The sequence below is a fragment of the Argopecten irradians genome, chromosome 6, assembly GCF_041381155.1.
Source record: "Argopecten irradians isolate NY chromosome 6, Ai_NY, whole genome shotgun sequence".
In the NCBI taxonomy this organism is placed as follows: domain Eukaryota; kingdom Metazoa; phylum Mollusca; class Bivalvia; order Pectinida; family Pectinidae; genus Argopecten; species Argopecten irradians.
The window spans coordinates 38109971-38135233 of record NC_091139.1 but is presented as its reverse complement, the minus strand read 5'-3'; the positions used below and the strand labels follow the sequence as shown (position 1 = coordinate 38135233).

At 37.4% G+C, this 25263-nt stretch overlaps 1 protein-coding gene across 2 annotated transcripts in view; it reads left to right on the top strand.

The window, feature by feature from the left end:
• LOC138325813 (receptor-type tyrosine-protein phosphatase mu-like) overlaps positions 1–25263 on the top strand; it is a 130047-nt gene that overhangs the window by 41435 nt on the left and 63349 nt on the right. The window lies entirely within an intron of this gene.

Genomic DNA, 25263 nt, shown 5'->3' with positions numbered 1-25263 from the left:
TAATATTTTATTCTTTACTGTGGCAGACTCTGCATTATTGATACAAGAGAAATTGGTGTCCTGTAGTTTTACAAGTTTACTGGTCAATGTTTCTCAGGATTAACACGACGTTTCTTGTCGTTTCTAAACTACGGACTCCGTAAACGTAGGGCGTATGTGACTATTACTCCTTCAATGATTTGATCAGTAGACAGGGTAGTGTCTCGCGCTATAAGTCGCGCGCACTTCTAGTACATATTAGCGGTTATTGCACAATTCATTGTTTAAGATGGGCCGGACAAGTGGTCCTATACACTGGGATCGCTACCCTTGATTACAAGTGTTTATTGGACGTCCGCACGCGAGCTTTATGGCGGCCCGGCTAAAGTTGAGATATTGTTAAGGGACATCGGGACAGGTTGTGACGACCGAATCCATCCTGTCTGCGGCTGAAACACTGCCCACTTTACGGAAAACGGAAATGGAAACGACACTATAAGAAAAGATCTATGTGAGAAAGATGCGGATATTTCTTCTTGTCAATAGAAAACAACTCTTATAGATGTTGATAAATCCGAATTTGTCATGCAAAAAGCTAATTCACAAAAACTCAATTAATAGACGGCGGCAAGGACTCTGTATTACGTCTTCAGTTTGAGGCTCATACCCTGGCTGTATGAGAGTCTTTGATAACGATTGGTTCATAGACGTTATTATATTAGTATTGAACACTGGTTTTTCTACACAAGAAAGTCATGCACAAGGACAAGCGGCATCAAAATTTGCCCATTTTTATGGTGGGAACTTAAAGTTAGAATGACAATCTCGGGACCTAGGTTTCACGTGCCTTACCCAATGTAGTCGCTGTTCGATTTGATTGCGTCGACATTATGGGAGTCATTTCTTTTATAAGATCGAGATTAAATAAGCATATTATTAGATTACATATAGCGGTATAGTTGCAAAGCTCAGACGGGCTTCATCCACAAAACCATAAAGATCAGCATCTTCGTTATAGAAAGTAGTTAATACAATTTTATAGAAATTATTTCTACATTTGTCGGCTAAAACATCGATCATTTAAATTCTGCGTCCATTAAGGAAACGGAAACTTATTTCCACATTTACACAAATTATGATGTCTGTAAACGTTCTGCGTTTTGTCCTATCCGTAATTTTTGATATTATATAATAATTTATGCACAGAGCGGAAAGTGGAAAAAGAAGATAACAGCTAAAGACTAAATTCGTAAGTAAATACTTTAATTTACTGATGTTTATGTCCTAATGTTTGAAAGGTGTCACATGTGACGTCTTCCTGTGAGTTTATATGGATGAGATGTGGTTGGTGTCTATGTTGTTCGCTATTGCAGTATCTGTTTATGGCGAAGGCAGGAATGAGGTGGAGGGCATTATGACCCAGGTGCATTATGTATAGGCAAAGATGAGCTAGACTTTGAGTGATACAACGTGCCATGTCGGGGTGATGTAATTGTGCATCAGAGGGGTACAACCGCCGTCCGGCTTTGATCACGGCTAATAACACTGCCCATTATGGCCATAATGGTAATTGGAAAAAATCCCATTAAAAATCTAATAAAGAGGAAACGTATCTCTGAGGGCCAATACGTTATCTAAACTACAACACGATTCCGATCACACGTGTCCGTTTATTATATCTGTTTAAACATTATGCATATTTGTATTGTTTTTTGTGATATTCCGTAAATGTAAAATGTCATCATGTTGGCGTGATCACAACATTTACATGCGAGGCCGTCCTTACATGACCATAGCTGTTAATTAATAAAAACAAACAAACAAACAAACATTTACATGCACGATGCAATAGCTCTGTGTATTAGCTTATGGAGTTGGTGAATCATGATTCGGTGATTAGTTTATCTGGAGCGCGATATTGTACTCTTTATATACTGAACAATAATTAGATTATTACATGCAAACTAGGTTGGTGAAGGAGGAATTGTTGAGAAATAGCTTCAAATATTATCGTGATATACATTGAAATGTCTATACAATTTATCAAATGTACAAATCTCTTCTTTCGTGAAATAAATTATATTGCTAGCATCTTATCTTAAAACACCAGCCAGGCTTCATCTTGGTTAAAGACAGAAGTTGCCTATATTACATGCACTTATGCCTTTGACAATTTTACTTCAGTATATACTTAAATAAGGTGCCGATAAAAGTTCTTGCAAATGTACATGTGTTATTAAATCATTTGCTCAACCTCATTTCGTTAGTTTACGTGTTCGACGTGTATTTAATTGTTTTTTATTATTATTGATTATTGATTCATCGTTTATATTTTGTTACAAAGCCTTTTCCTGACACTTTTGTTGTTTTTGCCTGAGCATCTTTGATCTTTGTTCCGGACCGTCTCTGATGTCACCATTACAGTCACTTATGTCTGTGTGACGTTTGACAAACGCGGCACTCTCCTGCTATCTCCGTGACAAACAACCACTCTGTCCAAAAGGCGCTCCGGATTACCATTTTTTCAATCAGTAGACAATATCTGGGAGAAACGGGAGAAAGATTTACTCACGTCACGAAACGAGTGCATTCCGTGTCTCTGACCCAGAGCGAGTTGTTATATATCATCAGGTGTATAGCTTCCGGTCTAAACGACAATGAACTTTATCAGCTTAAGCAAACAATCTCGTTAATTGGAGATATTTAAAAAGTCACTTCTTTAAATAGTTTCTGTGTGTGTATAGTTTTGGTGATACATCATGAAAGATAGATGCTTTATGCTTATTTAAATCGTTTTCAAATAACTACGTGTTGTATTATCGATTGGATTGGATCGGATTCCGCGAGCATTTCACTCCGAATGTTCATAAAATGCAATTACATGATGAACAGCTAAACAGGGAAACGAGAAATTCTGATTGAATGGAGTTTCAAATTATTTCATAATTGATGAAATTAAAGATAATTTACGTATGGCGACATGGTGTTTTTTTCTAATAAAACTAAAATAATTACAATGAATCCAAAATCTTTTCCAGTAAAAGATTGAAATCAGAAACTTCGTTTGAAATGATAAAACTGGAATGATATCTAGAATTATTTTTACATGTACGTAATTATGTGTATTGACATAAAATCTGTAGGGGACTATGGAGTGTATTGTTTATCAATTCTATATTGTAATGTTGCTATAATGTACTTTCAGTATTGGCTGTGAGATCTATTCAGACGATTCCTAGATCTCCTGAGACATGGTCGGCTATGATATTAGATAACCACCGTAGTCTAGTATTATTTCTCCTGACAGTAATCGGACACGTTACGACACTATAATGTACGATAAAACGACAGTCTAGATAGGCGTTATAGATCCGCGCTCCGTACTGGGTTTCATAGTTAATCAGCGATCCGTACCGTAATACAGCTGATAAATCGTTAGGTCATGTGACCTGGCGTACAACTCTGACTTTTACTGTGGATTATAACACAGGACAGTGTTTCATAGACAGATGTTTGATAGGAAATTCCAATAAAAGTTTTCATTTGTTACACGGATGAAGATAAAGGGTTTTTGTGGAGGGGACAGCGATGGATTGAGCCGTGAAAACTATAAGGTTGTGAGTTGTATATATGTGTGTTATCTAAATCGACTAATTGTCAGAGTCGGGCTTATTAATGTGACATTGATAAAGCAATCTCATTCCGCGTGCCATTTCGTTCGGCGTTTACAGCGATAAGGAGATGATAATAGTAACCATCCATTACGCCACGTTATGAAGACTGATTTATAAATGCGATATTGTGATAACTTTGTTATAGAAACCCGACACATTAGTCTTTTGTATATGTTTCGCTCTTCTCTGTATAGAAACCCGACACATTAGTCTTTTGTATATGTTTCGCTCTTCTCTGTATAGAAACCCGACACATTAGTCTTTTGTATATGTTTCGCTCTTCTCTGTATAGAAACCCGACACCTTTTGTATATGTTTCGCTCTTCTCTGTATAGAAACCCGACACATTAGTCTTTTGTATATGTTTCGCTCTTCTCTGTATAGAAACCCGACACATTAGTCTTTTGTATATGTTTCGCTCTTCTCTGTATAGAAAACCCGACACATTAGTCTTTTGTATATGTTTCGCTCTTCTCTGTATAGAAACCCGACACATTAGTCTTTTGTATATGTTTCGCTCTTCTCTGTATAGAAACCCGACACATTAGTCTTTTGTATATGTTTCGCTCTTCTCTGTATAGAAACCCGACACATTAGTCTTTTGTATATGTTTCGCTCTTCTCTGTATAGAAACCCGACACATTAGTCTTTTGTATATGTTTCGCTCTTCTCTGTATAGAAACCCGACACATTAGTCTTTTGTATATGTTTCGCTCTTCTCTGTTCCACACTCGCGATTCCCCCCCCTCTTACCTCCTGTCCAACATCAGTGTAATATCTCACGTTTCCGGTCCAGTCTCTATAAACCTCGCATTTCCGGTCAAGTTTATATAGACGTATTGGAATTCCTGTCAAGTGGATACCAACGTCTTGTACTTCCGGTTCAGTTTCTATACTTTGCACATTTCGGCCCAGTTTCTGTGAAGTTCGTGGACATCTGGTCGTTTCCATCTATGATGAATATGTATCGTCTACATCCGGCTCAAATTCTTTATATCGTTGGCCACCCCAACCAATCAACTTTATTTCGTATTGCCGGTCCAGCTCCTATGATGTTTTGTATTTGCAGGTTTGGTAGTTTCTAGTTTTCAGTAAAGACCCCATCATCTTACTACAGCTTCGATTTCTGTGCATATGGTACCGTGTTTACGAGTTATTTTCGGACACGTACACGATATAATATTGAAGTAAATAGTTTGTGCCGTAAATTTCTTATTCTTTTACACCGCGTCGAAATTGAAATCTTTTATGTTAGCAACATTGGTTAAAATAAAGTCAAAGTGTCAAATTCGAAGCTTCGTTGATATCATTAAACGAAACATTTATTATCAATGATATTAAGTTATTGGAAACCCTAAATTATATAACTCCCACTCGCCCCTTGTCATTTTGTATTGATGAATTAGCGACCTTTCAGTTTAGACATTTGAACCGCGGAAAGCGCCGACACAAGGCCCCCTGGTGGTCGTTATAACGTTCGTACCAGCGCCTCTGGTGGTCGGTGGAACGTTCGATGCAAGCGCCCCAGTTGGCAGATTCCATAGTGTTTATGACACGAACAGCTGAGCCCCACTGCCTTAGACGGAGGACAAGGAATTGTAGTTTTAAGTGCCATTTCTGACAACCCACCTCCATTGCCATTAACTATTAAAGTATATTCCATTTGGCTGTATAAGCTTTTAGAGATAGATATATGTTGTTGTGTGATAATCTCACTTCATTCCCTCCCCCACCCTACCTCGCGTTCGTGGACGTCGATAATAATTTGATTACTTTTTGTGCTTCCCTTGAAAGAGTCATAACTTGAATAACCGGCTCGAAATGGCGTACTAGTTTTATTGACTCCAAAGGTTAACAGGAATTCCAACAGCATTTTATATTTCTTTTAGCTATCCGCAGTGATATAAGAGGCCATGTACGGTCGTTATTTCTATGTTAAAAGTTTTTGGGATTTATTTTTTCTTACAAACTCTTAATGCATATGTGATGTGTTTCTCGCACAGCTGTGTGAAAAGTTGAATACTTATATGCCTTAATAACTTTTTATAAATATTCTTAACAGAAAGTAGGATTGAATCATGAACGAAATTACATGGTGTTTCATGACAAAGTTGTAATTGCGTTTTAAAATTTTTCTATCAAAGAATGAATATATACATTATTTTATTTTATTAATATTTCTTGATTAATAGTTGTGAAATGCAACGTAAGAATCTGACTAGTATAACGGCTGTAATTAGACAAAATATCAGGATTTTGTTTGGAGAATTCAAAGTTACGTGTGCCTTTCAGTAATTTGTACAATGCCTGTGTGTCGATTATTTGTACTATACTTGTGCAATCCTTGTTTGATTGATATTTTGTTTCCTTTGCGAGACTACCAGCTACTGTAACAACTATTCTGACTACATGTTCTATATTTAGGAGCAGACTGTTGAAGTATTTGTTTACTATGGATTCGTGAACTATAAATAACTTACCGACACTGTCCATATTCGTTCATATCCTGAATTAAAATTGATCGATAGAGTGTTCAATTTTAACATAATACAGGACTGTAGTTGTCTCCATGCAGTTACTACTTTTAATTCTACACCACGAAAAACCTTGCTCGTTCTTAATGATGCTCCACCGCCGACAGAGCATAAACGATACCCATCATTTGAACACTATTTGATGCTTAGTCGTGTATATATGGGTCAAGGAAGTAATATCAACAGTTATTTTCTATATAACACTGGATCCTTATAGACTTATGTCTGTGGGATACGAATTACTTAAAGTAGTGAATATATGACAAAGAAGTAGTTCTAACAGTGTGGACAAAAGATTGTCAAATTTTCGAGGCGATCTGTCCCTTTGTCAAGACACAAGAAGAACAAATAGAATTACATGTTAAGGACGGTCAAGGACGTACACAAAAACATAAACAATGAACACATATAGAATATACAGATGACACACTCATACATATATATAACTTATTTTGCTTTTGGTACATGCACAATCAGTTACTCATTCCATATAGGGCATAGTGCCATGGACTATTTTTTGGGGGACGCAAATAATTGTTTTTAATATCTTTATCTTTGAAGTAAAATAAGAAGCCAAAACTTTACAATGATGGTAATGTTGTAAAGTAAGTAAACTTTTGTAACTTAAGTGAAAACACTTATTCGCCTGATCCTGATTTTGTTAGCGGAGGAGCATCTTTAAATGGTGGTTGTGGTAAATAGAATACTAGTATACTAAAAGTAACATAGCCAATATTTACTGCAATTTTCACGACCAAGTCCTATAAGTATTATTTCTCTTTAGTGGTAACCTTCTGATATACTCCAGCTTTAAATAAGTTTTCTGTTTGAATGTTTCAATAAAGAGCTATTGAATGATATATAAATCCGCACAAAGCAAATCGCGCCCACAATCTCATTAACGCACAACTACCGGAAGCGGCCGCCATTTAAACATATCTGAGAATGTCGTGAAGAAAAGGTCCATGTGTTATTGATTACAGTTTCATTCTGCCGTTGCCTGCCTGTTTCATTGCTGACTGGAAGTTACAGTTAAAACAAGGTGATGTTGATTGATGGACTCACTCAATAAATGTCATAGTGCACTAAGATAAACGAGGAAATATTTAGCCATTTTGTTTTACAATCAACAAAGATGCGATTTGTGCGCTGTTCTGATATCGATTGCTAATTCTAAGACAACTATATATAGCGTTCAGTTGATAATTGCTGTATTTATCACATTTTAAAATTTGCCTTCTGCTATCTTTCTTGGGATGTATCTGTTAAATACAGTTTAACACGAATCCTGCTCAATCTTTTATCAAAGTTACGTTAAACGCTTGATACATAAACGAGCGATAGCTTAAGCCGCATTTCTCGCGCGCGGAATATAATCTCTTTCAAAGGAGCGCTTGAAGAACTGTAACATTGAGTCACAGATACACCAGAAAACCAATTCCAAAAAATTAGCTCATCTCGTTATCTTCAGTACCATTGGTCCATGTGGTGACATTTCATTTTATTCCTTTTGAATTAAAATCTAATCCGTGCGATGTCGTATCATTCAAAATTACCAAGGACGCGAATTTCCAAGACATGAAATGATGCACATGTGGCATTGGCCTTGTCGTTTGCTTCACGGACTGCGCGTGCTGACTTTGACAAGACCGTAAAATATGATCGTTGAACGTTGTTTTGTTGGAGCTGATTAGATACAAGTAATAGAGTTAGTGATAAAAAAGTGTTGTCTGTCACGTCCATGGCAGATCGTCACGGAAAGGGTGGATTATAATTCCAATAGGCTCCCAGTCATAAAACTTTGAAGATTATCATAGAGAAAGCATGCTTATATACACATTAATACGTAATGTTGACTTCCGTTAGGTGTGCGTGCCGGCGGATAGGGTATGTTCAATCCCATGCGCCTTTCTTCGCAGACGATCTGCACAATTTTCTGTTTGAAGCAGGGTAATGTTTCGTGAGACTCTTTCGCTATATGAAAAAAATCTTATCTTTGGTGATATCGATTGAATTGATATAGGATATTGGCATGTATCAATGTTCCGGTATTTGATATGTTTCTTTTACAAATGCTACAGTTGGTGTTCACGGATCTAATACCATATTTACGAAACGAAACGTGGTTGTTCTGTACCACTGATGGCGTTGTCAGATTTTTTCAGGTGAGAATCCCATGGCAGATGTTGCATTAAAATGATTAATAGTATATTTTTTTCGTTGTCATTCAATGACTTTTGCCGATCGGTTTGAAATACCACAGCAATAAACATTCATCGACGCCCAGAATTAAAAAACGCACCACATGCACGCACATGGTCGAAAAATTGCCTTCATGAAAGATCAATCATAATTCTAAATCTATCGACTTAAATTAATTTCCATTGTCTTTGTCAAAGACGTTGAAGTTTTAATTCACTATAATTACATTTTATCGCCATAACTTAAGCCAAGATTACCATTTGCCATCTGTCAGTATCATTTCCTCACCCAGGGGGCTGATGGCATTCCCAACCGCCCAAATCAAGTAGGGCTGCCTGACGGTTGGAAGACTCCATTACCTATTGAACTGCGACTTCCAATCTTGTGGTTGTCATCATGGAGGCGGAACCAACACGTTCGATGAAAAATATGAAATACTCGCGTACCAAGAAATAAACTCAATTTCATTTCATGCAAAAACTCATTGCCCAGGAAAATTTCTGGCAGGACTGTCAGTTTCAATAAGAGCTATAGTCATGTGACGCGGGTAACCATACAAGCGGTGCTCCAGAAAAGGCGGGAACTATCATCGGACGTGGAAAGGGTCGTCTGCTGGGATTGTGATCCGATATTTCAGATGCAAGGTCTTTTTTCATTAGATTTGAAATTCTATTCGTAACAAAGACGTCAGATTAATTCTCATACCATATCGCAATCCCCAGCATTACTCAGTAAATACCCTATCACATAAAATCTCGTGGATCTGTCCAATCTCGCGAGAATACATAACTCTATTATAACTGGATTGCTACATTTGATATATTTGATACATCGAGTGTATTTTAGTATAACGGGACAATCACTCTGTATCTTTAGGAAATCATATCAGTTCATTTATTTTATCAAAAGTATCGGTCAAACACGTCATTTACAAAACGTCGCCGAGTCGTGATACCGCCAGCCTCAGGGAAGAGACGACGGGTTAATTCACAGATTGTCATATCGATTTAAATTTTTTTTCATGAATCACACTTGTGAATCGACTTGTGCATCCCTTGCAGCCATCAGTATAAACTATTTCTGTCGTGCCGCTATTGAACAAATTAATGACTAAATCCTTGGGTGTTAAGCTCCCGTTTGTTAGTAATCTAATAACAAAGTACAAAGCACCCAGGTTTGTTTACATTTTGTGAAGTAAAATTGTTTTCCATCGGGCAACATATGCTTGTAATCAAAACAAAAGCCTTCCTACGCAATTACTGTTGCGAGGGTTTATTTTACAAGTTTTATAAATGAAGTGATTTGTTTTCGATGGATCGTGTTGTTAAATACAACCGCCCATGGACTACGTAAGACGCTGTATTGTTTAGTGACGTAATGAACCGGATATTAGTACGATGCTATTGGCCAGTAATTAAGTCCTGTAAACCTGTAGGGATTGGACACATTGATTTATCAGCAGATGATATATCTACAATATTCGTACATCACATTTGTGTACAGTGGTACGATGTTGGTGTCAAATCGAAGTAGTAGTTTCCTCCTTGTCCGTTAAAGTCTGTGCCATCGGTCCAAAAGTACACTTCAGTCGTGAAGGTATGGTACTAATCCGATATTGCACTTCCATTTTGTAGGAATTATTTTGACTATATATGATCCGAGGTTGTATGATTTCGTTATTCAGTATTGGTTCTTTTTTTGGTCCAAGATTCTATTTCCGGTATGCAGTTTTGGTTTTGTACTAGATCAGATATGTTACTTCCGGTATACATTTATTGTTCTGCCTATTAGATCAGATATGTTACTTCCGGTGTGTAGTTTTGCTTCGTTCTTTAGTCAGAGTTTGAATGGTTCTGTCCATGGTACATGAATGATATTGTTTGTGTTGTTCAGAGATTGTTTCAACCAGCAATAAGCATACCTTCCCGCTGCCTCAGTCCCCAGATAGATAGATTTCAGTTTATACATATGTGTTAGTGTTGTAAAGTTGATCTACACGTAGTAAAAGAGCAATCAGAGTTATTGCTTCTGAGTCTTAGTACTATCCGTTATATAAGTGTTGGTATTCTTACCTGTGTGACCGAGTGCACACTAACGAGCTGACAGTTGTTTTTGGTTATGTAACGAAGTGAGATAAACACACTGATGGAACAGTTTATCTACAAATCGTAGATATAAATAACACCATGGGATGGCTTAACGGTAACGAATTATTCAGACTGCCAAATGGCCAATAACTAGTAGAAATGAATTCCAGATATACATATATAAGCAAAGAATACATTGGATCTATTGAAACTTTGGCTGATGAAAGTAAGTAAGTATGTTTATGTACCTCTGGTAAGTCTCCAACGTATAGATAAGGAAAGATAATCTGGTAAAACTGACATCAAAGCGCTCCTGTTCATAGTGCTGGGAGGCCAAGTATTTCTCTGTATGCATGACTGACACTAGAAAAACTTTCTTGGATGCATAAACAACCAGCTATGTCTTAAGAATGCGAAAGCATCAATAAAATCTGGAAAATATTTACAGTACTTACGATTTCCCTACGGCGTGAAACGTCACTAAAATTACTAAAACTCTTTTATAGATGCATTAATAGACGAATACTACTTCCAGAATGTTGCCTTTACTATCTTGGTTCAGTGCTACTGTCCCAGATCAGTGACAGGTGTACAACATAAATCGTATTTATAAAACAAATTAAGCTAGTGATATTATCACGTTCAGGAACTAAGTATTGTATTATTGTAAAGGTCGACAATGTAAAACAGTTCTTTCTTTCCACTTATTCTTAATGAATGTTCGTGATTAGGCAACAATAATGAAGCCGTGGTGTTACTATAAATGATAGCGTTTGTTGTATTTTCTCATTATATTCTTATTGCTGGTGTATAGCGAAGACATAAAAGCCGCAAAACGAACGAATCCACGTTCGACCTGAAAAAGCAGTACATTAAAACAACTGATTATTGGTTGTGACAGTCATTCTCTTCTGATCGCCCGTTCTTCGATTTGAATGGCAATAAACAGCGAGAAAGACAATCATTTAATTGCGATAAATCCACTTCCGGTTTGCCGTGCCGGAAGTTGCTCTCGATAGTGCAATAGATTGTTTGTGCACGTGACATCTCGATCCCGCTAGAGTTAAGTCACCAGCAGACTGTCTCCTGTTTGTCGACAAAGCAATTAAGGAGAGCACGTGACTTTCTGATGGCATGCTAACGAGAAATATGTCGGTTAGATTATTAGTCTCTCATATAAATGTTTCAATGGATTTGATAAAAAATGTCATCGTAATCACAAACATGAGCTCATAATGTAATTAATTCATTACAAAAGTTAATGATAAATAATTTAAAAAAGTGTGTTTTTAATAGGCATATGCATACTTCAAATTAATCAGAAGTTTCTAGAATGTTAATTCGAATATCGCAATGGTTAAAATGGAATTCATAGTGAAAACACATTTGTTAAAGTTTATATTACAAATGATTGAAAGCCTGGAATATAGGTTATATTTAAAACATCATATATCACTATCTCAAACCGCCAACGACCTAATTAGTACAACATAATGAAGCCCTATCTCTTCATTAGCTGTGATGTAGATACCAGTTACCGAACCCTTCACTCCATGCGCTAATCTAACTAATTAGTGCAAACGTTCCGAGAAGTTAGGGGATTGATCGGTTTGTTATGTTTATTGTTTGACTTCGGTATGAATACCGAGGACGTGACCTTCGGTAGCATCGCGCAATAAACTGACGGTTTTTATTGATCATCCTAAAACAATATATCTCAGCTATGATTTTGTAAAGGTCATGAATTCATGGACGTCTAATTTATATGACGTTATTCATTTGGGAACGATCCATGAACTCTCGCTACATTGGTCATATTCCGTCTTTGCATATTACAGAGTTAACTCCCTTACGGGTAGGTATCGATTGTTACGTCATTATTTTGTGAGCGCAATTCACGTCGTTTTCTCCGAAACGTATGACGTTACGCTCGTAAACACATGACGTCACAATCAATACCTACCCGCAAGTGCAGATAATTCTGTAATATGCAAATTCGGAATATCTTAATGTCTTGACCTCTGGCTTTTTCCGTCTTTGCATATTACAGAGTTATTTCCCTTGCAGGTAGGTATCGATTGTTACGTCATTATTTTGTGAGCGTAATTCACGTCATTTTCTCCGAAAAGTATGATGTTACGCTCGCAAACACGTGACGTCACAATCAATACTTATCCGCAAGGGCAGATAACTATGAAATATGCTAAAACAGAATAGATCTGTAGATCATTGACTTATTTATTTGAAGGTCATGGCCTCTCAGTGATGCATTTGAAATTCATGAACGGATGTATTTATATCTAAAGGTTATGATCTCTCTTTTAGATATGAAGAACTTAGCATATCGATAGTAGACCTAAGGTTAATGCCCACTTTCTAGAAGATCTTAAGGTCATTAACTGTTTTGTTAGATCTGAGATAATATCATCTAGTAGTTGATATGAGGGCCCTAACATCTCTCTGGTAGATATTGGAGTGATGGGGACGATTTAGATGTGAAGGTCTTCCACTAATAAATGTGAAGGTCATGTGCTATTTCGATGGTAGTTTTGAAGGTCATGGTTTGCTCTGGTCTGTTTTTCGTGACACTCATCCGATATTTTGTCACCAGTTACAACATGTTTTTCTGATTTTAACTGAGTACATTTGAATAAACTTAACATTTGTCATCGGCCCATATCGCGTGCTCTGATGGAAGTAGAGGGATTTTAACATAATTAAATTTCATATGTGATGCATTTAATTAGATGTTTTAATAAATGTGAGCAATACAAATCTGACCTTCATCTGGAAAGCCGGAAAAATGTCCAGAGGTTGTTTTGTACAGATGTGTGCGTTCATTTAATACACATTTGCTCAGCAATGCAATTACTAAAGCTCGATTATTTGGAGATTTGGAATCGCTGATTTGGCTCCCGCGTAACCAGGACAACCGATAATAAGCGCTGCATTTCTCAACAAAAATATATCATTCCTTCAGAGCACGGACTTTTTGTTGAGGAGGGGGATAAGATGGTGTTGGGCTGCTAATACGTAACACAGCTTTATCTATTTACCAACCTATGTATCTCCGCTGTTGGTTTTAGATATTAGTTCGCTCTCGGAAATTCCGCTATGGCAGGCTATTTGCATATAAGTCTGTCTCGATGGCCGACGTTGAATAGGAGATAGAAATGTATTTAACGGAGGAGGGCCGGACTAAGTAATACGTTTATCATATTCACGGTCAGATTATTTGCTTGCATTATTATCTCAATTTTTTTCTGTATTTGTCACCCACCGATAAGTTAAAGTTTTGTGACCATCGTTTCATGATAATGATACCTGAGCATTTCGTGATTCCGTTATTACCAACATAGGAATTATTGTTTTTGCACCTTGTGTTGACCAAACAAATATGTTGAGGCCATTACGAGGCAATGTTGCTGAGAAGAATTTGTCTAGAAAAGAAGATATATAGACTAGAAAGAAAGAAGTGTATACTTTAAGACTAGGAAGACTGACGTAAATGGAGGTTTGTACGGTACATGATCAGTAATACAATTTTAGACAGTAAAGCCCGTATTATTGGTAGCGAGTTATGAGAGTGAGCCATGAATATCATCTTGTCCCTGGTGTTATTTAATCTACGATCGGTATATAGGGCCGTGTACTATCGAATGCTGGATAATTTCTGTCACATTATGAACCATAATATGTTTTATGACTTCTGACTCACGAAAACTCTTGTTGTATTAACCCTAAATTGACCTCGTCTCCATCACCAATGGTCATTTTTTCCGGCTGATCAGATGGACGAACGATAATTGCTGTCGAAAAAGATGAGAGGTGCACGAGATGTTTATTCCCAATCGAGAACGAGCCGGAATTATCTTTCTCGTAGTAGGCCTTTGCTAATAATATAATGCTAATTTGTACAATATGGTGCATGTTTCGGAATCGTGTACATCGCTTCTGTTCATGAATACAACGCACATTAATGAACAAATCCGGAAGCCCTGTTGGTCTTTTCCAAAACAAAAACAAAATTGTTCAGCGATGTTCTGTCACAAATTAAGGATAGCAAAGAGCAATTGTAACTACTAGTCATGAATATAATACCAGAATTATCGCGAGGCATTGGTCATCTCGATTTGTCTGACCAGACAACGACCTGTGTAGCGAAGTGTTCATCGGTCATTAGTGAGGCTGGCCATCAGCGACGAGGTTGGAACAGGAAGGAGCAGGTCATCAACTCCACAGGACTATATCCCTGGGAGGGGGAATGGAAGGAGGGAGGGGAGGAGGGGAAACTACCATTATTGTTAGATTATAGTAAAAGCTAGAAGATTACATCCTCAATTGTTACGTATGCGTAAGATATCTCAATAGGAATCATTTCCAAGTACATAAGAAGAGGAAAGTAACAAGAATATGGTTCGATTTCGTGTTATTGGACATGAGTGGATTCATTGGTGGGACTTATCGTCCTTGTTCCGGTTATAAGCAAGTCTAGGACACTTTATTGGACATGGGCGTTTATAAAACTTATATTGACCCTTATAATGTAGCATAGACTGGCCACCAAACCCTCAGTTGTTGATAAGACTTTCTCAACAGAGTTTTTCAATAGATTATCTCCCCCTCCTCTAAAATTTAGGTAGTAGAGACAAAAAACTCAAGCCAAATTTTAGTGATTTTTCCAATGTTCTAGAGACTGGTGGTCAGTCACTTCGTAGCTATTCTGTTCAAAGGTTCACTGACCGTTCCTCCCTCTGTACATCGGTTGACCTTAACTCTTGTATATATAATCCATGTTGGTTGACCTTGACCAATGTATATATACATTTTGTATTATTGTCTGTATTTCGGTTGTCCTTGACACCTGTGCTTTCTGTCTGTAGATTGCATTGTATAACCTTGACCTTGACCTTTAGATTTACTCCATTTATGTATATCGGTTAACCTTGACATCTGTACCTCCTCATTTTGTCTGTATATCGATTGACCTTGACCCTGATATAAACCTCCTATATGTCAGTTTTCTGTCTATATCTATCATAATTGAGAGTTTATGGTCGTGACATTTTGAGGTTTGTTGAAGATGTATTGGACCTGATCAAACACACACCAGAACATCAAGGCCCTTGCCTCTAACACTTGCCCCACACGGTTACACGTTCGTTTCCCTACCAATGTTCCTACTGAACAAAAACAGGTGCGTAACATTGCTACACGTGCTTCTCCTAACCCTCACCGTCACGCTCCAGCGACCTAAGCGGAAGTTACGATGGTGGCAATAGACAAGGCGATCACATGACGATTGCGAACCAACTATTGGAATTGTATGTAAACAGAAATTATAGTGATCCATCAGTTATTTCTATAATTACATGTAATAGAAACAGTATAGGCTTTCCGACATAACAGATGTTCGCTGTGTTTACCATGTGTCGATCGAGCTGTACTTCCATGTATTGTATATATACCCTGCGGCCTGTTTCAATGAACCAAGTATTAACCTTAGTTCTTACCGTTCGTGAAGGTTACAACCCATTTGTCTTCAATGACGGTACGCAGCTATGTTAAACCAGACATACAACCATGTTTGTCTGTGTCGAGGGTGGGACGCTTTAATATTCTGAGTTATAACCACGAAATATCTCAAGGCTAAATAAAAAAAGAAAATGTTAAAATTAAAGAAATAAAAGAATAAAATGATATTTCTGCCCCCTACAAGCATCCTATGTGATGGATCAGAGGGATGTTCTGTGATGAAGCTCTAGACTAGCACCTTTCACTCAACGACCTTTGACCTTAAATACTCAAAAAATACACTACACTACCATGTCTCTCCGTGTTTTTTGCTATTAAAATAATCTTTAAAATAAAAAAAAAATAAAAAAAACCCACAAGCATTGTATGTATACTGCAGCGAGCTGCGGTGGCCTAGTTGTTAACGATTCTGATATATATTTTTCATTCTAGACCTATGCCTAATCCTTGCGACACGAGCCAGAAGTCCATGTTATATTGATCGAAGAGCGCTGATTTTTCTCAGTGAAATGATGTTTCCTTTTAACAACAAACACTTGAACGTCCTAAAAAAAGACAAAAAAGATTAATTCATCACTATACAATGATATCAGTGACAATAACCAACTGCTTCTACGTCTTAAATTTCTCCATATTTATTGTACAAAATAAAGTCCGATTTTATATGTGTGATTTTATATGTTTGTTGAAGTTTTGTTGTTTATGTCACCAGGACAAAATTATGATGTTTAATTAAAGCAGGAGAGTAATCACTTTTTTTCGGTATTTAGAGTATTATTTGGTCCGCGGACGGTATTTTTGAGATTGCAACTCGATTCGGGGCTCCCATCTGGGATAAAACTGTCAGTGTGGACAATAAAAGATCCACCTGTATCTTATGTTTGTATTTATTGGTAAGATAAGCTCGGGAGGCTGACTGTGGTGTTGTAGAATTGTTACATGTTGAATACCACCAGACACAGTCGACGCCATATTTGTTTATACAAAGGCTTATAAACCCCTCGAACACGTAGGATGAATGGTTTTAAGTAGATTTTCCAGAAACACTTGACGATGGTTTTTACGTTTGGGATACAGGATTGGTTAAGATATAATTCTCTTAGCGAGCCTGCAGACATTTGTTCATAATGCATTAGAACCATCAGATGGTATTCTTGACACAAGGCCGCTTCGATTACTGCGCATGGGCACGGCATCCAAACCCGGAAGGATGCTCACTCGTTAGCCTTTTGTGTTTATATTTACTACAAAAACACAACATTGACTCATTGACGCTAACGTTTGTAAAGCGAAACGAAGTTCTTTGCACGCTTTTTTCTTTAATTTTAACGTTAAATATCAATTGAGTATCCCGGCAACATTTATATATGATCGCCTCACGCTGTAACTGACCTGGTCGGACCATCAGCTATCAGCGCTATTCGGTGAGAAACAAGCGATTTCACATGCAATATTTGCAGACGAAATCTGTGCAGTGTCAATTTGTTGGCGAGGGAGCAAAATAGTACGAGATATTGGAATACGTTTAGTTTATCAAAGTCAGAATGTTCCAAAAACATCAAGCACGTTATCGCCTAGCTTCCGCACAGACCTCTTCCCTCACGCTCTCTTATCGCCATTTTATCGTGCACTACCGTATTTAGTCTAATTTTCGCCACGGGTGAAGTTGACATCAAAAGAGACACACTCTCGGAGTTTTTGACCAGAATAGCATTAATTGGTTGAAGAATTGGGCGTGGTAAGAAAATCACCAAGTGTTTTATAACTCCTGTTAACACAAAAGGAATGTTTATCATTCTCATTTCAGAAAAAAAAAGTATTGGGAATATCAGAAAACTTGACTTTAATGAGTTACCGGAGGAGAATGTCCATTTAACAAAGTATTGCAAGACAAAGAAATGGGAAGTATTTAATAAAGATGAATGAAAAAATGATATTGAGGCCTTTATATACATCAGAACAAATAAGACACCTCTGTCAAATCCAAATAAAAGTTGTTTGAATCATTCTAACATCTTAAGATCTGATATCACTTGAACTTAAGCCTTCCAGTTTATTTACCTGTGGTCAGACAGTATAGTCCCCACAGAGTAGGTCTTTTGTGTATGATGATGCAAGTCTTTTTGACTTCTTCTGTACATTCAACCTACTAAAGTCGAGCTGCTAGCTTGTTTACTTTGGCAGATATTGTATACATATCTATAAATACATGACCAAATGATATTCTAGATAATGAAAAGAGAAAAACTTCGTCACTGTTGTCCCCTGGACTAAGTTTACAGGAATGTGCGTGTGTCCCGAACAATTTATGGGGGATCTATTGGGAGCGGTTGTACCAAATTCTGGCCCCCATACATCACTCGCGCGTGACGTCTGCTCCTAATGGAAGGACTCCCAATTCCACGTCGTCTTTGTTTGCCCTTTGGGGAACTCTACACTGGTGTAAATCAGGCATAATTAGACCCGACTCGGACAGCGATCAACAATATTGCCAGAGTCTGTTTACTTCTTGGCTTGTCAGAATCTAAAGTCGTCTGGTCAGGAAAATTGTCAACCAATCCAACAAATGGCCCCTACAGACATTGGTAATCTATGTCTGCACTTTGTTGATTGAGACTAAACATTAGAGTATGATTTGGAGGAATGCGAGTCACGTGATACGACAGGAATGCGAGTCACGTGATACGACAAAGAACGAGCACGCTGCCTTTTGTCTCTTTACAACATATGTATGAGACGGAAAACGTGCTCGTAGTCAAACATTAAAAAGATCGAGACGGAAGACAGTAAAAAGGCGGAAGACACCTCATAGTCTGTCAACCGTTAACAGATCAATCAATCGTTAACAGTGCATGAGACGGACCGGAAGACAAGTCAACCGTTAAAAGATCAGTCAACCGGTAACAGTACATGAGACGGTCACTTGACCAGTCAACTGTTAACACGCAATAGATTAAAGGAGATAAACTCGTACATTGTAAATCGTTATGTAAGTGAAACAGAAAAAGGGCACATTGTCAACCAACCATTTTAAATGAGACGGAGACACAGAGAGTTAGTGACGTAATTTGTATTTTATACACTTCGTTGTGAACAAAATAACATATATAGTGTAGTGATGACATTTAATGAAAATTGCTCAAGACAGAGAGAACTTAACGTCCCCGGTATGAAATCATTCTGTGTAGTCTGTATTACGTAATACACTTTTTCAGTACGTATTATACCAACACTGTCGTCAGGTAATGCAATGACAGGGGTGTTTCCATGGAAACCTTTATAGATATTACAAATCAATTAATTTGACGAGCTGTCTCCTTCAATTAGAACCCATTATATTCTGCCCCATGACGAGAGTTTGTTCTGTATACATAAAAGATGCTGGGAACATAAAGACCATTATTAGAGCTCAGTGAGTCAGGGGAGATAATCCGCAGGAACCCAGCTGGAGGGCGAGTCTGTCTGGTACCGAATGTAGATAGTGAGACTGTGAGTCTCAAATCCCTCGTGTGTTTCTGAGGTTTTTGTGGTAATCAGTTATTGGCTAGATATCCCCCTTGAATCAAGAAGTACAGAATACGGTATACGATAAATGGTAATTCGTTAGATATATTATTTGTGTTATGTGTGTGTGGGAGGGGGGAGATCAGAGGGGGGGGGGGGGGTCAATGTGTGTGCGGGAGGGGGGAGATCAGAGGGGGGGGGGGAGGCGGGAGATCAGATGTTCAAAAGGTGATTACCTTAATTAGTTGATGAGTGATTTTTTTTTTATATTTACAATTTGGAGAAAAAACATGCCTTTAAATTTGCCGATAAGAACATATTACTGCAAAAGTTCATAACGGTGTCTTTGCCAATTAAGGTTTATCATATGATTATTTTATCAACATTTTATTTTTAGATGTAATTATTGAGCAACAAGGCTCCATTTAGTTATTTTCACTTGCTTTGCGTATATGTTTTCGCTTATGAAGTTTTGAAAGTAACCATTCGAATTTCTATAAAACATATTTTATTATGGCATAAATTATACATCAGGTGACTTTCATATCATTTAAAGTTATGCCGATGTCACTGACAACAATACGTAAAAAAAAATGAAAAAAAATGATGCAAATCTATCAAATGTATATATAATCCAAAGGCTTTCTACATGTATGCCATACGATTAATGTATACATAATATGATGCAAGTTGAGCGGAATTTTATAAAGCCAAATAATAATGTAATTTGCAACATACTTTTCATAAATATCCCACCATGCTGCCTTATTTTTGTATTCAATAAACGGGCGCCTGATAAGAGAATACATGTACACGGGGATTAAGATGATAAAGTATCATGTGTTTTAGATTAATTTGTTGTAATGTCTTTGTTCGTGCTCACATAATACAGTAAAATGTCTACGAAAGCTGTCCCAACATCAGCAGCTGTACCCGGGTCATACCTGACATTCCAGTACGGCTAAACATTGTGGTATAAATGCCATTTCTCACCATTACAACACTCAGTCGTGTGACATTGTTGATCTTTTCACCTAGATCGTGTATCTCCCGTGTAGTAGTATGTACAGATACAATCTCTTCCACATGGTGGCATTACGTGTGAACTGTTGCTATGTATACGGAATTACCAGGAGCAATACATAAGTGCCTTTGGGAGAAGGAGTTTAATATATTCAATATATTTGTGAAAGGTTGGCGGGACTAGGGTAATTTGTATGGAGCGGTCATTGGGTATTAAATGCATAGTCAAAAAGTTTTTCGACTGTGTTACTTTTGGTTGCGTTTAGGGTCAGCGCCATTTTGATGGGCGGTCGTTTCCCGGTACACTCGGTTTAAAGACAGGGTTTTGACTATTTAGATAATTTCTCTATAGTCGTGGACACAGAGAAAATATTTATAGAGTCAAAAGCCCGTGCTTTATGTATCTATAAACGATCGCTCCATTTCCATTCAAAAGTTTCCAGAGAAACCATTAATTTTCACATCAGGAATGATTAAATTTGTCTCTGTATAAGGACATGTCCAATTTTGTCACTGTCAGAACATTTTTGGTACGAAATATTCCACGTGGCATAACCGAATATTTCGGTATAAAGGTCTTTCAGACATGGAAGCCTTATGTGTGTAGAAACGTGGTGTCACAAAAAGGTATCGACATTAGATGATTCATTCTGTGACACTAAATGAGCGGGATGGAATTTTGGAAAATATCAACGACTTTCTGTTTTATAAGAAACTAAAGGATGTGAGTAAACTCCTAGGGAAAAAAATGGAACTAACGACGTATAAGACATTTTACATTTGACTGTTTCTTAAATTTCTCATGAGTAGCTACGATTTTGTCATACTTTCTGCGAGTATACGAGATTCGTCTATTTTTCACACAATCGATCAAATTCAATTTTACGGATAATGCAACATACATTGGCTTATATACAACAGCAAAGGTCAGTTATTGTATTTCTATATATATGTATACACTTGTTGACGAAAAAATAATAATAGAATGGCGCGAAAATTAATTTCCAGGTATCATCTCAAATCTTTTTAACGTTATATCTGGGAAGCAAGTACCAAATCATGATAATATAGTAAAACAAATCTTGTACAGTTTCATACCATCTTAGTTGTCAACGCTGTGTATGGAACATATTATCTAGGCCCCGGACCGACTTCAGAAAGGTTTGATTTTTAAAAGGTTTCGCAGCATTTGATTGGCTTAATTTATGACGTAAATTAGTCGTAAGAACTTGGTCATACATCGCGTGCATTCTCCCTCGTACACCGACAGAACGTGTCTAATTTAAAAGCAATAGCGCAAATAATGACAATAAAAAAATTTACTTGCTGGTAAATTTGTCACGGAAAATTGAAGACCATACAAAAAGCGGGAGCTGATGCCGCACCACTTAAAAGAATCCGAATAAGTCAGCTCCGGTTCCATCTTGGTCTAAGTGTTCGCCTTTTATGTACTGCGAGAGGAATCTCTTCAATGTAACTTTTACGACATTAGTATACGGCTTTCCATAAAAGACATCCTAGCTATTTCAACTGCTGCGATTCCACTGGAGTAGCGGCACAGCTAACACAGGTTTAATGGCTCGAGATGGGCAATAAATATATCGGGTTATCTATGTTACGTGGATATGATCGCCTGGAGAATTGGTTTCAAAAAGGTCAACCGATTCAGGATCTAGAACACAACGACATGGACCTAAAGATGTTGTCTAAAATGGTTGTACTGTACCTGTCAAATATATAGATCACAATTCTATAGGACTTGGCACCCGGGTATCTGGGCAGATTTACTATCAATACCAAGTCTCATTCACATTAGAAACAGACTAACACATGCAAGCTAGCGATAATACTGCACTGTTTATATTTATGTAATATTATTTATATAATCAACACGTGAAACAAGAACTTATGTTTTGTGGACAAAGCTTAAAGTTTGCATTTCAATATTGATTTCAAAAGTTTCTTTGAACTTTGACAAAAATGATGCTAAGTTGCTTATAGTTATCACCTTGACAACGCTACGAGATTAGTATTACAACATGTAGTACCAGTTAAGTATGCATCCTTCATTTGAATGCGGAATATATTCCTGGCTTTATTATGGGAGATAACTCAAATAACTATGTTGTACAGCTATAATGCATGCAACAGTAATTTATTTTTCATCGTAACATCTGTCACAGTCGTATGGTTTTGTATTTAATGCCTTTCGCCTACTCTCGTCATATCTTTTATAGATGATAACGATACCCATATGTCGCACGAGGAGTTCAACACCTGTACATTTACAACGTTTGGTCTCGGTTTACACACTTTGTTGTCTATCTGTAACCTTAGTCAGGGTGTGTGCTAATCGATGTGTCTACACATATTCTGATATCAATATAGACATCATATGCATACTATCTTTTATTAAGATAGCAGATCGTCTCGCATCATTAAATATCAACATGGTGTCAGTGCTATCGTCGGTTATCTGTGACGTCATAATGTACGATGACGGCACCAGTTTTGGCACCTGCATGTGTTGGATGCAATGTAAATCTCAATATGTATCATGCACATAACTATTTATTTAAGGAAATTAGAAATTACTGAGATAACATGTTAAATATGAATGTAATGTTGACGTGTCTCATGAAGTACGCTTGACTGACCTTAACCCCCTCCTCAAACCAAGCAAGTGTTTCAGCGCCATTTATACCGATATTGTCGTCGACAGAAACTTTAGCTGTTGTGTTATTAACTAAGACTTCCGTATTCTTTAGAAATTGGACAAGACGGACAGGCTTACCTCTACATTAACACGTTGACGTGACAAGAGAAGGCCGTGCCGTATCGTGTTTGTAATGATCTCTCTCGCTCAGAACACTGATTAAATATCACTAAATGATGAATGGGTGTTAAGATGGACACCGTCTTATTCACGGTATGGTAAAAATCCGGACAAATTGTATTATCTACTCCTTCGGAAACGGAGAGTAGCCAGTGATAATCGTTGTCGCGAGAAAATGGATGTGGCAATTGAAAAGTACAATGATTTATAGATGTTAACACTAAGGTGTTACTACGGGTCAAATCTATATTACTGTTGGCGCTAAATGTAGGCGTCCACTTCTAGCGCTCATATGTGACGCATCATCATCAATTAGCGTCAATCTGTCTTTTAAGAGTCGTCAAGCGCGCTGCACATATAGCTTTAAAGCTACCCGTACACTTTGGGCGCACTCTGCTCGCCAATAAGTTCGAGTTAACTTGTAAAATAGTGCGATTTCATGGGACTCTGTCCAACGACACACACAGCCCCATATATCACTGGAGCTAAGTGGCTTTTAAGTGAATAAGAACTGCCTCTCCAGGAAACTCGCTAATGTATTATTCAGTATGTTCACGATTCTGTTTGTAATCTTTTGTAATTACAGTGATCAAGTTGTTAACTGTCAGCTCTTCAGTCTAAATACAATAAAACAATTACTGTTTAGAAGACACCTTTGGAAATGTACCGGGAAGGCTTGATGAATTCACCGTCATAGAGTCGGAGTCATATTTGGGACTTATGTGACCTTTTTGTTGTTTGATTCATATTGAAAAAAAATTGTTATGATGCGCTTTCATTATTTAATGGCCACCAGACCATGACATTTTGTGAGCATTATGTCATCATAACTATTTTCTATTAAATCATTTCCATCTAATGATATGTTTTAGTTTTTCTCCCCTGGTATTGTGAATCTGGGATCTTTGTTATTGTAGTAACGGACTTTAGTTCTACTTAGCTACTTTTATGAACTGTCTGAGTGTCGTAGGTGTTTAGAGCTATACTTGTTATATTTTGCTGGTTTTGGTTAAATCACATTTTAACGATAGAAAATACAACACACACTCAGATACATGTGTATATTTCATAGAGTGGTAATTTCGGGAAGTACTGTTCATCCGCATGCTGCCATGAAGCATACAATGGTAATTTTATTAGTATGTTTCTATAGGAGATCCCGGGGGACAGGATTCAACCAATAAAGCATTGTAGATAGCGCGCTAGAAGGGTCTAATATAAAATCGGGAGAAATGTGTGTTCCGGAATCCCATCACTGGGGCATTTTGACTGGACATGTTGGTCTTATCCGAAGTCGGGAGAATGTTTTAGTTCCGGAACTTCACTTCTGATTATTGGTGTTTTTACTGACGGTGGGTGTACGTGTCAGTGAAGTATCATTCTACATAAATCCTGTACTTTTACACCGTATCACTGTCCTTAGTTTAATATCCTTTCAATACTTAAATAATTTGCGACAGGTTTTGTGAGACAAATACGGATTTAGATCTTAAACCCATTTCAGATATTAAACATTAATGGAATATAAAAGACTGTACTCCCACGGAAGTCACTGATTTAAGTCCCACATTTCTCAGGTCGGGCCTGCATACTATAGTTTGTTATTTAGCCAAGCCAGAGATCTGAAGGTGTAATACGCAGTCTGTTGTTGTGTTCAGTTTGATTAGTCATTTTAGTGTATTACGTTTTATCAGCAGATATAAACAATCTTTGATGGACTTAAAAAGCTACATGCTCTCCATACTGATTAATGTACACCCTCTTTTCCCCAAATAAGCACTAAACCCCCATTGCTGAGTTAATTGCTTTCTTGTTTTCTACAAATAAACTCTAAGCCCTAACACTACTTTTCCACAGGTGATATTTGTTGCGCTTATTCAGCATTGTTC